General features: G+C 36.7%; 1 long non-coding RNA gene across 1 annotated transcript in view; it reads right to left on the bottom strand.

Moving 5' to 3' along the window:
- Positions 1 to 16536, bottom strand: part of LOC124972493 (uncharacterized) — a 40748-nt gene that overhangs the window by 15989 nt on the left and 8223 nt on the right. The window contains exon 2 of the long non-coding RNA XR_007106468.1: positions 10172 to 10295. This is a non-coding gene — a long non-coding RNA (uncharacterized LOC124972493). The remainder of the gene's footprint in view (positions 1 to 10171; positions 10296 to 16536) is intronic.

The raw sequence follows: 16536 nt of genomic DNA on the forward strand, positions 1-16536 counted from the left end.
ACTCTGCTTCAGAGTGAAGACATTAAGCTTCATGTCTCTGAGGTTCCAGGAGAGATCAGCATTAGCTGCTCCTAAAAAAAGGGACATCTGCATATCACAACTTACAACTCAGAGGATAACCTCCAAATTCTAAGCTCCAGCTCCTCCCACATACCTTCCCCAGAAAAACTCCCAAACCAAGCCCTTAAGAACAGAGTAGTGATGCCAAAAGGACACATAACAGAAGAAAGATAGATGCAGTATTCCTTTTTAGGTTCTAAGACAAAATGATCTCTAAAATCTTAGCATTTACAGGAGGAAGAACAGAAGACAGAGAAGAAAGCTTAAGGGTAGGTGGAACATGATTCAGATAATAAGGCCTTTTCTTTGTCTTTTTAAAATATGAAAGTAGGACTTTAATGTCTTCAAAAAGCAGAAGCATCTATAGACACATAGCATAGACACTTGTCCACAACATGACATACCACTTTACACATTCACAAGATGAACAAGAAATCTGTCTTTAACACACAACTTATTTTGTGATTAAATATCATAAGGAAAAGATAAAATTTTCTCTGGTAAAATAAAGTATGGCTTTTACCAAAAAAGATACACAAACAGATATAAAGAGAATGAATCCAATAACTTATAATATACTAAGCACTTACATATGTAATTTTATTCCTTACAGAAAACTTCAAAGGAAATGTTATTGTTCCAATTTTATAAATGAGGAAATTAAGAACCACACAAGTTAAATGACTGGACCCAGGTAAACCCAGAAATATTTTATTACAGAATCCTAAGAATTGCATTATAGGCAGGCTCTAATTTTATTATGATCACTATTTCCCCTGGTTTCTTTTCCTTTTTAAACCAATATGGTTCCCCCTCCTTTTTCCTGCCATTTCCTAATCTTTTTCAGTCAGTTCTTCATCCTAGGCCTATCCTGAGCCTCAGAAGTTATATATTTATATGTACATATATATTTATATATTAAATATATACAAAATATATGTATATATTATTTTAAACATATAATTAAACTAAACTTGGCTTGATGATGCCTTTGTACCTGGAGACAATATGCAATGAACTGCAGCCTAAATTATTAGATAAATTAACTGAAAGCCTAACTTAGGAATATACATTTGTAACAAATAGCTGCATCTCAGCCAATCACAGAAGTTGAGCTTCAGTCAGTCACATGTAGCTAAGTGATCAGACCATGTTCAAATGAGACAAAGCCAAGTTATAAAGAATCATGATCTTTCTGTCCTCATTTCCATTTTCTGTCCATAAATATGCCAGCCCACGTTCCCTCTGAAAGTATTTCTTGGTCAGAGGGCTGCCCCATTAGCAAATTGTTCTTTTCTTCAAATATGTTAAATTATAATTTGTCTCAAGTTTTTCCTATGACATAGGTAATATGGAAAATAATAACTATTTTTATAATGTCATATATTTTAATGGAGTGGAGACAGAAGAAGGAACTTCAGTGAAATTTGTCTGCAATTGTAGAACTTCAGCTCCATGCTGGGCTCCAATGACACTATGCCAGGATGGAAAGCAGAGTGCCAACTAGCACCATCTTTCACTGCCTCACTCTGTTTCTTTAAGTGCAGGATGCACATTATTTACCCACTCTACAAAAATCAAGTCTTAAACTCAGAGTTTCATAAAGATGTCCACATTCTTTCAAAATATTTTAGTGACAGAGAAGAATTCCATCCCAGTTTAGTCAGAGCAGGATAACATTGATCTTTCTGGATTCTGGGCTTTTCCTTCAAGTGTCTACTGAACAAGAATGATGTTGTCTTGAGTCAAGCACAGATGCTTTGTCATCTGGAAAATATGTCCACAACTACTCTTGCAACCAAATTATTTATTCAATCATTACTCAACAATAATTTCTTATGAACTAGATGCTAGGAAAATCACAAAGAACAAAAATGCACAGCTTCTTCGCTCATCAAAAAAGTCTTGAAGGGAACTGGAGAGAAATGTACTTTATCTATGATAGTAAATTTCTCATCAGAAACCATGAAGCCAAGAAGGAATGGCAAGCTGGTGATGTAGCTCAGTGGTAAAAGCCCTGGCATCACTATCCACACTGGCTTCCCCAGGCCCCCCAAAATTAAGTAATGGCACAGCATATTTCAGAAGTGTCAACCAAGAATTCTAAGTGCAACAAAAATATCCTTCTGAGATACATATGAAAACAAGACATTTTCTGATGAAAGGAAGCTAAGAGAAATTGTTGCAAGCAGGTCTGCCCTATCAGAAAATCTAAAGGAAGTTCTTCAAATAGAAAATAGATGATGAAACAAAGAAATCTGAAACATAAAGAATAAATAGAGTGGCTGGGGAGATAGCTCAGGTGGTAGAGTGCTTGCCTTACAAGCACAAGGCCCTGTGTTCAGATCCCCAGCACTGCAAAAAAAAAAAAAAAAAAAAAAAGATTGAACAGACAATAGTGTGTAAATATAACATCTACTTATAAGTTTTCTAAATTATATTGAAACAAAGATGATTGAAGCAAAACATAAAAATTAATGGGCATGGATCTTAATGTATTATAGGACATACTAGTTTCCTGCATGATTTTCTCTTTATCTATATGTTCTTCAGTTTAAATATGATATACCTAGGATAAATATTTCTTGTCTCTAATAATTTTGTGTCTTTAGTTTAATATCTCTCATTAATTTTAGAAGATCTTGCAGGAAGCTAGTTGAAAGAAAATGCCTTTCCTATTGAGGTAAGAATTACCTTGAAATTTTCAACAGAACCCATGGAGCAAAAAGAGAGTACAGTGAGATATTTAAAATGTTGGAAAATATCTACTGATTTACAATTCTATGCCCAGATAAATTATTCTTCAAAGAAAAGAAGAAGGGCTGGGGATATAGCTCAGCTGGTAGAGTGCTTGCCTTGCAAGCACAAGGCCCTGGATTCAATACCCAGCACCACAAAAAAAAAAAGTGAAGAAGAAATAAAGACATTTTAAGACAAAACAAAAACTGAGGGAACTGGTTGACTGTAGATCTACACTAAAATTGATTAAAATTTTCTTCACAGAAGGAAAATTATATAGATCAGAAACATGAATATAAATAAAGAAAGGATGATAACTAGAGAAAGAGTAGATGAAGCAAAATAGAATATATTGGATGTCTTCTTAACTGTTCTAACATAAGTGTTCGAAGTATTAATAATAGCATATTGGTTGATTCTAGCACATAGATAAATTAAATGAATGACTGCAGTATCTTAAGGGATAAGAAAGAGGAATCAAGGATATTCTTAGGTACTTATACTAAACCATGGAGTGGTAGAAATTATTTGAAATTAGACTTATGAAAATTGTAAATATATATTGTAGACTCTAAGAAAGTCACTAGAAAAATATTTTAAGGCTTTTATTAGTGCACTACAGTTATACGTAATAGTGGGGTTCATTTTGACATGATCATACATGCATGGAATATAATTTGCTCCATTTCAGTCTCCAGTACTTCCTCTTTCCTCCCCCTCCTCTTGTCCTGTATTCCTCCTTTTACTTTACTTGTCTTCTATTTTTTGTTGTTTTTAAAAGTTGGTAAGTTATAGATAAATATAAAGGTAAAAGTCACTATGGCATATTCATACATTTACGTAGCATTATTTGGTCAAATTCATTACATGCTTCCTTCTTCTTCCCATTCCTCCTCATTCCCCCAAAACTCCCTTCTACTCCACTGATCTCCCTTCTATTCTTGTGGAATCCACCCACTTTTTTCCCTTATATTACTCTAGTTTCCACATTTGAGAGAGAGTACTTGACCCTTGTCTTCCTGATTCTTTCTTATTTCACCTAATAAGATGTTCTCTAGTTTCATCCATCTACCAGCAAATGTTATAATTTTGTTTTTTTATGGCTGAGTAAAATCTCCATTGTGTGTTTATCTATGTGTGTGTGGGCACCTGGGCTGTCCATAACTTAGCTATTGTGAATTGTGCTGCTATAGCCATTAGAATGACTGTATCACTATAGTATGCTGATTTTTGTTCTTTGAATAAATATCAAGGAATGGGATAGCTGGATCATATTATGGTTTCATTCCTAGATTTTGAGGAATCTCCATACTACTTTCCAGAGTGGCTATACTAATTTGCAATCTCACCAACATGTATGCATGTACCTTTTTCCTCACATCCTCACCAGCATTTAGTATTATTTGTATTCTTGATAATAGCCATTCTGAGTGCTGTGAGAGGACATCTTAGTGTAATTTTTATTGATGTTTCTCTGATTCCTAGAGATGTTGAACATTTTTTCATGTATTTGTAGGCCATTTGTATTTCTTCTTTTGAGACTTTTTAGTTTTTGCCCATTTATTGATTGTGAGTTTTTTTTTTGGCATTTAAGTTTTTTGAGTTCTTCATATATTTTAAAAGAGATATAATTGACATCCTACAAAAGGAAAGAAAATTGAATAATAAAAGATGCTCAATTAAAACTGGAAATGGAAGTCAGGTGTGGTGGTACACACCTGCAATTCCAGCAGCTGAGGCAGGAGGATCACAAGTTCAAGGCAGCCTCAGCAACTTAGCAGGCTAAGCAATTTAGCCAGACCCTGACTCAAAATTAAAAAATAAAAAGGTCTGGGGATGTGGCTCAGTGGATCAAATCCCGGTAACAAAAATGAAAACAAAGAAAAAGAAAGAAAAGGAAAATAACTGGAGAAGACTGGCACATGCCTGAAATCCCAGTGACTCAGGAAGCTGAGGCAGGAGGATTACAAGTCCAAGGCCAGCCTCAACAACTTGGCAAGGCCCTAAACAACTTATCAAGACTGTTTCAAAATTAAAAAATGAAAAGGGCTGGGGTGTAGCTCAGTGGTAAAATGCCTTTGGATTCTGTTCCCAGTACAAAAACAAACAAAAAGAAAGGGCTGCAAAAGAGGGAAAGATTTTAAAAAAAAGAACAAGTACAATGAAAAGCAGTTTTTAAATGTGCTAGTCCAATTATATCAACAATATCTTTAAATATGAATGATTTAAATAAACTGATGAAAAGACAGAGTCTGTCAGTATGGAATAAAAAACCAATACTCAAGATATCAACTTCAGACATGACAGCATAAACAAATGTATAGATCTTCCAAATTAAACTGGTGAAATTATTTTTAAAAATCATATAAAGCCTCTATAAATGGCCTTAAAGTCATTCAGCATATGAAAAAATATCTATTTAAAAATCTATGAAAATTCTGTAATAAAAGAGAGTCTGTGGTATATTCAACCCAGATCACTCCTTTCCTAACTCTCCTAGCTGAGCAAAGCAAAGATTCCACTATAGTCAGGTATAGCCCCAAACATAATCCCCAGCTTCCAGTTTGATCTTTTTGTCCCAGGAGGAAAAGGATGTAGGCATTTCTCATCCTGTCCCCAGCTGTCCCTTGCTAAATCTAAAACTCCAGGTGATTGTGCTTGCAAGGTAGGGACTACTTTTTCCCCCAGCCCTTTCTTAGAGAATAGAGGCTCTGACTATTCTAGCCCTGGCTCATAAGTCAATGATTCCTTATGCCAAGAAAGGCAAGTGAAGAAGACTTTAGGCAATTGCCTCCACTGAGCACTCAGCTCCTAATGCAGGGATGTCACATAGAAATGTGCTTTGACTCCAGCTCCAGATTCCTGACTCAGAGACTTTCTAAGGGAGAGAATTAGGACATAAAACATAATTTCCAGACTTCTTCCCAAAGAAATTGATATCATTTACAACAGAGTGTGAAAATTTTCAGGCCTAAGGACATTTTCAACACAGTAGTTGTGTTAAATCAGAAAGGGATTTATACATTCATTGAGAATACAGGATAGATTGTAGGCTATGCATTTTATAGGTGAGGTTCAGGGAAAAAGATATCTGGGTCAAACACTGACTTTCAAATTCATTCCTTTCAAGAAATTTTATTGGACTAGTCTGCAGACTAATTGATGCCTGGAAGCATTGTCAAAAACAATAGAGAAATCAGCAAGTGATTAGATTAGTGGATCTTAACAAGTAGGTGTGGTCAGAGTAACTGCCTAAGAACACTGCCAGAACCACTGTCATCCAGGGGTGACTGTGTGCATAACCCAAAGCTGGGTCTCCCTGAGGAGGAAAATCTAAGGCTTCACACCATAGGGTGGAAATACACTTTATTAAATTAATTCAGTCAGTCACTGGACAAACAAATAGCAATAACAAGCTCCAGTACTTCAGGGGAACCAGTACTCAGTTACTATAATGTGTAAAACATCACTTCTGAACAACAACAACAAAGACATGGAGAAAAATGAAAGTATGATGCATACATTAAGAGAAAAAACAGTTCATATAAACTGTAAAGAGTGGCTGGCAGCCACATCAATGTTTGTAGCTGCTTAATTCACAACAGCTAGATTGTGGAACCAACCTAGATGCCCTTCTATTGATGAATGGATAAAAAAACTGGTATACATACACAATGGGATATTACTCAGCCATAAAGAAGAATAAAATTATGGCATTTGCAGGCAAATGGATGGAGCTGGAGAATGTCATGCTAAGTGAAATAAACCAAGCCCCCAAAAATCAAAGGCCAAATGTTTCCTCTGATAAGTAGATGATGATACATAACAGAGGGGATGGGTAGGGGGGCAAGAGAAGAATGGAGGAACCTTGGATTGTGTAGAGGGAAATGGGGTGGGAGAGGGTGTGGGAAGGAAAGATAGTAGACTGAGACAGACAGTATTACCCTATGTATATGTATGATTACATGAATGTTGTGAATCCACATTGTGTACAACCATAGAAATGAAAAGTTGTACCCCATTTGTGTGCAATGAATCAAAATGCAGAGTGGCTGGCAAAGATTTCCTCTCATTCTGCAGGCTCCCTCTTTACACTCATAATTCCTTTGCCATGCAGAAGATTTTTAATTTGATGCCATCCCCCAGATTCTTGGTTTCATTTCCTGAGCTTTAGAAGTCTTAATGAGGAAGTGTTTTTTGTGACTACATGCTGGAGATATTTTTTGTTTTTTTGTTTTGTACCGGGGATGGAACACAAAGGTTCTTAACTACTGAGCCACATATCCAGCCCTTTTTAATATTTTATTTAGATTCAGGGTCTCCCTGAGTTACCTTTGGGCCTCGCTAAGTTGCTGAGGCTGACCTTGAACTCACAATCCTCCTGCTTCAGTGTCCTGAGCCTTTGGGATTTCAGGCTTGCACCACCATGGCCATGCTACGGTTTTGACTCTATGATTACGTTTAGCGATTGCAATGTTGCTGGTGTAATTTCTAGGTCTTTATGAGTTGACTTTTGTGCAGGATGAGAGATAGGAAACTAGATTCTTCTCCATATGACTATTCAGTTTTCCCAGCAGCATTTGTTTAAAAGGCTGCCTTTTCTGCAATGCATGCTTTTGGTGACTTTGTCAAGGATCAGCCAACTGTATCTGTGTGGGTCTGTCTCTGTGGCTTCTATTCTATTGCATTGGTCTAAATGTCTATTTTTATGCCAGTACTATCCTGTTTTTGTTACTATAGCTCTGTAATATAATTTGAAGTGTGGTGTTGTGATACCTCCAGCTTTGCTATTATTGCAAAGAAGTAAGTTGGTTACCCTGGGTCTTTTATTCTTCCATATAAATTTTAGGGTCATTTTTTCTAGTTATGTTAAGAATGTCATTGGCATTTTGTTGCGGAGTGCATTGAACCTGTAGGTAACTTTTTGTAATATGGCCATTTTAACAATATTAATTCTGCCTATAAAAGAACAAGGGAGATTTTTCTATCTTCTAATTTTTCTTCAATTTCTTTCTTCAGTGTTCTATAATATTCATTGTAGAGGTCTTTCACCTCCTTGATTAGACTTTTTCCTAGGGATTGTTTCTGAGGCTTTATGAATGGAATTATATTCCTGGTTTCTTTTTCAGTGGATTCATTATTGGTGTATAGAAAAGCTATTGATTTTTGTATGTTTTTGTATCCTGATACTTTGCTGAATTTTTTGTCAGCTCTATAAGTCTTCTAGTTGAGTTTTTGAGTCTTCCAACAGTGATAATTGGACTTTTTTCTTTCCTATTTATTTCACTTATATTCCCTTCTCTTGAATAATTGCTCTGAATAAAATTTCAAGTACTGTATTAAATAGAAGTGGTGAGAGTGGACATCCTTGATGGGTCAAAATACACTCTACTGTCATGTGTATCTAAAAAGTACAAATAAAAAATAATAAAAAATAAGTAAAAGAACAAATTTTTAAAACCTACTGGAAAAAAGAATTTAAATTATCTCGTCAATAACTTTATATTTCTGGACTTCTGTGATTTTGGTGATTTGGGAGGCTGAGGAGAGGGAATCACAAGTTTAAGGCCAGCCTTAGCAACTTAGTGAGAGCCTATCTCAAAAAAAAGGACTGGGGATGTAGTTCAGTGATAGAGCATCCCTGGGTTCAATCCCCAGCATCAATCAATAAATAGATGAATAAGTAAATAACATATATTTATTACAAATTGAAATGATTTTTGATATGTTGAGTTAAATACAATATATTGCTAAAGCTTAAAAAATACCTAGGAATTAGACCAGAAACCCACTACAAGAAAATGTAGCTACAACACTCCAACATATTAGTACAGGCACTGATTTTCTTGATAAGAACACTAAAGTACAGAAAATAAAACAAGAATCAATAAGTGGAATGGTATTGAATTAAAAGGCATAGCAAAGGAAATAATGGCATAAAGAAAAAGAAGAGAGAACCTACAGAATGGGAGAAAAATCTTTGCCACTTGCTCCTCAGATAATATCCAGGATATATAAGAAATACAAATATCTTAACACCAAAAAAACAAATAACCAAATTAATAAATGGGCAAAGTAACTAAAGAGATACCTCTTGAAAAAAGAAATACATGTGGCCAACAAATATATGAAAAACTGTTCAACATCTCTCGCAATCAGAGAAATGCAAATGAAAACTACACTGAGATTTCATCTCACCCTAGTCAGAATGGCATGATCAAGAATATAATAATAAGTGCTGCCAAGAATGTGGAGGAAAAGACACATTCATATATTTTTGGTGGAATTGTAGACTAGTACAACCATTCTGGAAAGCACTATGCATATTCTTAAAAGAAATATTTTTAAAAAGCTAGAAACTGAAGTACCATATGACCTAGGTGTTCTATGCCTTGGTATATATCCAAAAGATATAAAATTGTCATACAATAGGAATACAGCCACATCCATGATTATAGCAGTAAATTCATAATAGCTGAGCTATGGAACCAACCTGAATGCCCATCAACAGACAGATAAAGAAAATGCAATATATGAACATAATGGAGTTTCACTCAGCCACAAGGAATGAAAACAGGGCATTTGCTGATAAATGGATGGAACAGGAGAACATTATGCTAAGTGAAATGAGTTAGATCCAGAAATTCAAGGGTGGAATGTGCAGAAGCTACATGAAAATGAGGGGAACAGTGGGGAAAGAAATCCCATGAAAATAGAAGATAAATCAGCGGACTGGAAGAAAGGGATTGAAGGGGAAGAAAGAGGGACGGCAAAAGGAAGGAATGGTGGAACAAATCTGACCACACTTTTTATGTACATATTTTAATATACCACAGTGAATTTTGCTTTTATGTATATCCATAATGCATTAGTTAAAAATACCTGCACCACAAGATGGGGAAAAAAGGCAAAAATACCTATAAATAAATAGAAGAAAGATTAGTAGAGAAGAAAGGGAACAGGGAAAAGGAGAAGGGAAGGGAAAGAAGAAGTACTGGGGACTGAACTGGAGCAAACTATATCCCATGCTTGTATACTGATGTCAGAATGAACCCCAATAGTATGTATAATTATAATTGCTAACAAAAAAAAGAAGTAAAGGAAGGTATGATGGGAATGCCACATCAAATTGTGAATATGAATAATGGAATAGAAAGTAACCAAATGGAAATTCTAAAATTGAAAAGTAAAATAACTGGAGTGAAGAATTCACTGGCAGGGCTCAACAGTAAATTTGAACAAGGAAAAGAATGAATTAGTGAGCTTGAAGGCAGATGGGTAGAAGTTATGAATTTTTTTGTACCAGGGGTGCTTAACCACTGAACCACATCCCCAGCCCATTTTTGTATTTGATTTAGAGACAGGGACTCACTGAGTTGCTTAGGGCCTCACTAAGTTGCTGAAGCTGGCTTTGAACTCAGGATCCTTCTGCCTCAGCCTCCTGAGCTTCTGGGCTTACAGGCATGTGCCACTGTACACAGCAGAAATTATGAACTCTAAAGAACAGAGAAAAACAAGAATGAAGTTAAATTATTAGAGCCTTAGAGAAATGTGGCAAAACATGAAATGTTTAAACATATATGTAATAGAAGTGTCAAAAGAGAGATGAGAGAGACAAGAACAGAAAAAAATATGCAAAGAAATAATGGTTAAAATTATCCAAAATTTATTGACCAAATTGAGGAAGCTAAACTACCTTCAAGCAGAATAATCCTAGAAAGTTGGTTGGCTGATGAAAGAGGATCACAAGTTTGAGGCTAGTCTCAGCAATTTAGCAAGACACTGTCTCAAAAATTTTAAAAAATAATAATAATTAAAAGGGCTGGGGATGTAGTTCAGTGCTAAAGTATCCCTGGGTTTCATCCATATTACCAATAAATAAATAAGTCAATAAATAAATGCATACATAAATAAATACACTCACAGATAAACAGACTGAGAGAACTTGTTGCTAACAGACACATAAGAAATACTAAAGGAAGTACTCAGACTGCACCAGTGAAACTAGATGGTAATTCAAATCTATAAGAATAAATAAAGAGTACCTGGATGATGGATAATTTAATATGTCAAATTGACTGGGATATGGGGCACCCAGATAAACATTATTTCTGGATGAGATTAGTATTTGAAGTGGTGGACCAAATAAAGCAGACTCTCCTCCTTAATATGAGTGTATGTTATCCACTCAGCTGAGGGACTGAACATAACAAAATGTAGAGGAAGTGAGAATTCTCTCTCTTTCTTGACTATTGAACTTGGACAACTCTTCTACCCTTCACAGGAACCCAACCCACCCACCCTTTAGTTCTCAGAACTATATCACTAACTTTCCTCAGTCTCTAGCTTACAGCTGGTAAATTGTAGGATTTTTCATCCTCTATAATAAATATGAGCTAATTCCTTATAATAAATCAGATATGTTTTCTATTGTATCTGTTTCTAGGGAGACCCTTGATTAATACAGATTTTGGTACTGAAAGTGATTCTAGATAAACAGATCACTAAGGATTAATTTTCTCAACTGGTTGGTTCTAGGGCTTCCATAATACAATTAAACTTAAATATGCTAATAATCCATGGCTTGATCTGGTAACAGAGATATGCAAGATCTTTGCATAGGATAGCCCTAATCAACCATGTATAGGAAGGAAGGGGCAGATGGTGAACACTTATATGAACTTAAAAATTTTTTTTCTCCTGGTACTGGGGATTGAATCCAGGGGTGCTCTACCAATGAGCTACATCCCCAGTCCTTTTTATTTATTTATGAGACAGTGTCTTGTTCAGTTTCTGAAGGCCTAATTTGCAGAGGATGACCTTGAACTCGTGCTCCTCCTGCATCAGCCCCTGAATTACAGGCATGCACCAACATACCCAGCTACTTTTTTTTTTAAATTTAGTTGTTGGTGGACTTTCATTTTATTTATTTATTTATATGTGGTGCTGAGAATCGAACTTAGGGTTTCACACATGCCAGGCCAGCGCTCTACCACTGAGCTACAAACCTAGCCCACCCAACTACTTTTGAATATATATTTTTTTAAAAACTAATGAATATAGTGAGGTTGACTGGTTATTCCTCATGTCACTGGACAAAGTGGCACAAGAAAACAATGAACTCAAGGATTTAAATTCCCAGCTGAAATACTGCACAAATGATCTAAGAGCTTCTGTGTGTGCCCTGAAAGAGACCCTTATCATCTCTGGCCAAAAGGCTGAGATTGCTGACAAAAGCAATATCTCATCCTGCAACTGGCTGAATAACAATGGCAGTTGATATTCCAGACTCTCTGAGTGTTTATTGTTAAAGTGAGATCATTGATTGGGAAATAATGTGCCCGTGTAGGTTAAAATGGGGGCATATAGAAAGACACAGTTGAAGCTGAGGACGTTCTGCCCTTAAATCCTGATCAATCTGATTTACCGCTGAATGAAACTGTTTTCCCTATCTCCAGCATGAGTTGCCTCTCCAACTCACAGTGATATTTCTCTAACCAAATCAGAGAGAGTTAATCCTACATTGCTTGAGGAAATTGCAATGTTCTCTCTTGAGGTGATTGTCATGTAAGGCAATGCTGATTCTCCTTAACATTTACCCCAATCATCTCTTTGCTTCTAGACCTATAGTTGGACTCAAGTTCCAGCAGATTCCTTAAAGGTAAGCTACAAAATATGACCTAGGAGAAGGTACACAACACTCCAAAAGAACTAGGGGAATTTTCTAATTTATTCTGACATAAATCTGGGGAACGTATGGAAATGGATATTAAGGGTGTACAATATTGGTGCAAGGAACTTAAAGTTGGATCAGAATGAATTTATGGATAAGTGTTCATTAAGCATAGAATTTGCATATAATGTTGTAGATTCAAAGTGTTAGAAAGGACTCTCCCAGTTTGTTTTTCTGTTAACTGAAACATGAGCCAAAAGGCAGCCCATAGCAAGCAAAGTGGAAATGCCATATCTGCCTTGGTTTACTGCGGAGTAAGGGATGAAAAGGTTTAGGGAGACTGAAATGCTAGGGCAGATGTATCTTTTAATACCTACTCACACTGAGTGGGTCCAGGAAACATACCTTTTACCAATACTATGAGAAATTATGAGCAGAACCTCAGTGTCCTTGAAAAACTCTGATCTTTCTTCTCTGTAAGCCAGATATTAGAGTGGGAACTGCATCAGTGAATTGGGAAATCTAAATGCAATGAGAGTAACTGGACCCCAGGGTGGCAGCAGCCATGTGGCAGCCCTCAGCCACCAAAGACAAGATGGGCCAGGTTACTACAATGGATGGTATAGTCAAAGCACCAATCAGAATATTCTGACCCATGAAGATAGATAGTATTGACCATACCATCTGGAGTTTGTTGATATCATTTTATCTTAAAAGCCAAGCAGGCTGAGGTCTGATCAATACTTTGATGGGAGACCACCTGGAACTATTGGGAGCTATCACCTGCCAAAGAAAAACCTGTACATGAATGTTTATAGTAGCACTATGTAATAGAAAAAAAAAACTGTGAACAGCAGGGATTAGGGCCATGTTACCAAGTTTGAGTCCAGACCCCATCTCATAGCAGTTAGATGACCATAAGCTAATTATTTAACCTTTCTAACCCCTGCTATGCTGAACATCTCCAAATGGTCTGTAGGCTAGAGTCTTGTTCTTAGGGTGGTGCTATTTGGTGATAGTGGAGCCTTTAGTAAGTAGGATCTAGTGGAAGATCATTGTGAGTTTGTGCTCAAAAGATAGTTCTCATGTTATCAAAACCTGAGCTTGGACTCTCCCTCTCTCTGCTCCTTGTTTGAAATGTAATTACTTGCTATTGCTTGTGCTCTTGCTTTGCTATATACCACAGTGTGACATAGCTAGTAACTGAACTGATATCCATACCAAGTCCTTGGACCACCAAAACTGTGGACTGACTAAACATTTTCTGTTTATATAGCTAGCTACCTCAGATATTTTATTATAGTGATGAAAAACTAACTCATGCAACCTCAGTTTTTAGTCTTACACAAATATACAGAGTTTTGTGCAGATCTAAAGATTAAATTATTTTTTAAAATAAGCAGTACAGCCAACCTGTTGGTTATACTTGAATTTATCCTTAATAAAAATTGAGTTCATTTTAGAGTTCTAGCAATAGATCAGATATTATTCAATATTACTGCCCCTACATACCCAGTGAATTAATAAGAAAGTTATCTTCAACACAGTCAATAGGTTCAGGCCAGTAAAATTTTTCTGAGGAAAAACTCAAGTTCCTTCTCAAATTGTAATCTGATTCTCCTAATTATGATCTTACTATAATGACTACTTTGCTATATTTTATTGTTTTCATTACCCCCTTTCTAATATATTTATACCTTTCCTTCCAAGAAATTGTGATTATAGTCATGGAAAAAAAGATTGTAGAACAGAGAAAAGAAAACTTAGCAGTTGGTTTTATACAGTGGAAGAAAGAGTTGCTACATATTGCAGTTCTGTAAGTCCTACACTTATCATTATCTTACTGTGATAATACACCATTGAGATCTGCAGAGTTTCTAGCAGGGATCTTTGCTTTCATTTTCATGTCATTATTATCTGTATACTGGTAAATTTATTCACATATATGTGCTACTATTTAAAATTTTGTATTTTATACTCTAATAAATAAAATTGAATTTTAAAAAATTGCTAAAAAAAAGAAAGAAAGAAACTGTGAAAACAATTCAATTGTTCATCATTTGCTGAATGGATAATCCACATGGGTATGTCCATACAAAGGGATATTAGTGCCGATATATGCTGCAAAACAGATGGAGCTTAAAACATGCCAAGTGAAATAAACCAGGTAGCTGAAAAAGACAACACATTATATGATTCCATTCATATGAAATACCCAGAATATGATAATCTTTAGAGGCAGTAAGTACATTAGTAGTTATTTAAGGGCTGATAGGTTGAAAGAGGGATAACAGCAAAAGCATATAATTGTTTTACAGTTGATAAAAATACTCTAAATTGATTATGCTAATGTTTCCACATGCCTGTTAATACAGCAAAAATAATTTCAGACTTTAAGTGGGTAAAATTCATATCAATAAAGCTGATAAAAAACAAGGCAACATTATCTTGTGTTCAAGAAATATACTGTGATAGAAAGGAACAACTAGGTTAAAAGTAATGTGATGGAAATATTGACCAATAGAAAAGGATAGAATGCTAAGAAATAGGGCTGGGGAGACAGCTCAGTTGGTAGAGTGCTTTCCTTGCATGTACAAGGCCCTGGGTTCGATCCCCAGCACTGCAAAAAAAATACTAAGAAATAGGAGAAGAGTCAGAGGGGCTAAGATTCTCTAGCAATCATTTTCCCATAGACATACCAATTTCAAGAGCTATTTGTGCACATAAGTGTCTTCCCAAGAACTTAGGATCCAGGTGAGAGACCATAGTAAAATAATAATAAAAGACACTGAAAAAAGGAAGGAAAGAGTTGCCCGTGTCACCCCTGCATCAACTTGAGGCAGGGTAGGGAAGGATGTCTTCTTCTTTGGGAGAGAAAATTAAGTTAAGTCCAGGTCTTAGACTTGAAAACCAGGACCAGGACCACCACAGTGAAAGCCAGTGCTGGGCAGAGTCCCACAAACACTGCCCCCAGGCCTGTACTCATGGACTGAGCTGATAGAACTGCATTAGCCAGGCAGCCAAGGGCCACCTCCACCACTTTTCCTCTATTATTAGTGGCAGAACAAGACTCCACCTGCTGGAGAGCAAAGCACAAACACTATCACAGGGCTTGGTCTTAGAACTCTGTGCTAGTATCATCATGGTGAGACCCAGCACCAGTCAGAAACCAAAGGCCTCATGTATATGCCAGAGCTCAAAGATGGCATCTCTAGACCTGCCCTGGAATCAGGCAGAGACTTTCATGATGGTTTGACATACCCACTATTTGACCTGCATTATTGCCAGCCCTGGAGTAGGCATGGGACACCTTCACTCCAGACTTCTCAGGTCCCAGTAGCTATGAGAATCAGATGTAACCCATTTTAATTGGTGTCCAAGGGACTGTCCTGGTTACCTGTCTACTAACAGTAGGCAGCAAGTTATCCCCAGGCCAGTGCTCAGACATAGCTCTAGACCTGTCCAAGCACCAGGCAGAGGCCTATGCCTCAGTAGGATAGACAAATGTTTCAATATGCATCACCACCATCTGCTGTGTGGGCCTCAGTGCACTCCTGAGACTGCAAAGGTTCTTTTAGCTGTGAAACTTGGGAGCAACCCAGCTTAGCATAAGTCTTGGTGGTCAAGGGACTGCCTTCATCAACACTATCCCAAACTCAGGTAGCTTAATTTGGAGCAAGATTCCTTTCATAAGGGGTAGGACAGGGTAGTAATTATGGGATTTTGCCCTGGAACTCAGGCACAACCTAACACTGGGGAAATACTCTCAGGATGAAGCCTCTGGAAGAGCCCCAGAGTCACAGCAAGACATGCAACTTGTCAATTGACCTTCTATTCCAGCCAGCATCAACTGAGGCTGGGTATAGCAGTTTGGGATCAGCAGTCCTTCTCCAGCAGTAGCCAGATTGTAAAAGTGTGGACCTTGGCTTATAAAGTGCTGGGCTGGACTGGAGGGTTGTGGGCTCAACATGTGACATAGCACTGAGGCATTCATGACCATAGGCATGGATGGCTTAGGAAGCTAGGACCCGTCCTTCCACAGCAATTCTGTCCCAAGTCAGGAA

This window comes from Sciurus carolinensis, chromosome X (genome assembly GCF_902686445.1).
Source record: "Sciurus carolinensis chromosome X, mSciCar1.2, whole genome shotgun sequence".
NCBI classification, from domain to species: Eukaryota; Metazoa; Chordata; class Mammalia; order Rodentia; family Sciuridae; genus Sciurus; species Sciurus carolinensis.